The sequence below is a fragment of the Egretta garzetta genome, unplaced genomic scaffold (genome assembly GCF_000687185.1).
Source record: "Egretta garzetta isolate BGI_Z169 unplaced genomic scaffold, ASM68718v1 scaffold60, whole genome shotgun sequence".
Lineage (NCBI taxonomy): Eukaryota > Metazoa > Chordata > Aves > Pelecaniformes > Ardeidae > Egretta > Egretta garzetta.
The window spans coordinates 2,774,636-2,775,362 of record NW_009258269.1 but is presented as its reverse complement, the minus strand read 5'-3'; the positions used below and the strand labels follow the sequence as shown (position 1 = coordinate 2,775,362).

The window sequence follows — 727 nt, the reverse complement described above, 5'->3', positions numbered from 1 at the left end:
TCCAGTTGAATGTGAGGAAGAACTTGTTGACTGCGAGGGTGCCCGAGCCCTGGCCCAGGCTGCCCAGGGGGGCTGTGGAGTCTCCTTCTCTGGAGATATTCAAAGCCCACCTGGATGAAGTCCTGTGTAGCATGCTCTAGGAGAACCTGCTTGAGCAGGGGGGTGGGACTAGATGATCTCCCGGGGGCACTTCCAACCCTTGCAATTCTGTGATTCTGTGAAAGGACACAGAGCTGAGGCTCAAGAAGTCCTTGTAGCATCTGGGGGCAGAGAGTGGCTGGTACGGGAGGACACCGGACTGGTGTTGCTGGTGGTCAGAGCTTTGATGCCCTCTGGTACCTGGCTCTCTCGGGGGCCAGGCATGGGCGTGGGTGCTCCTGGGGCAGGGACTCACGAATATCACGTGTGTCCAACCTTGCTGGGGGCAGACACAGGTTTGCCCACATCTGCTCTGCTGCGCTCGGGGATTTCGGGCTCCGGGGGAGACCAGCCCGCTGTCTGAGGACCGGGAGCTTGGGGATCCAGCTGATGGGCACTCTGGGGAGGCTTGCAGGCAGCCTGGCGTGCCTGAGGGCTGCCCAGGGGTGATGCTCCAGAAATTTGGTTGTACCTTGGGGCGGTGAGGAGCCTGGCTGTGGTTAGGGCAGTGCCCTGTCTCCGCAAGGTGAAGCTGCCAGTGGTGCCCAAAGGTGATGGAGCAAGGGAGTTCCTGGCGCCTAGGGGGGTC

General features: G+C 61.2%; 1 protein-coding gene across 1 annotated transcript in view; it reads left to right on the top strand.

Annotated features, from left to right (window-relative positions):
• Positions 1-727, top strand: part of PCDH1 (protocadherin 1) — a 54,572-nt gene that overhangs the window by 53,072 nt on the left and 773 nt on the right. The window lies entirely within an intron of this gene.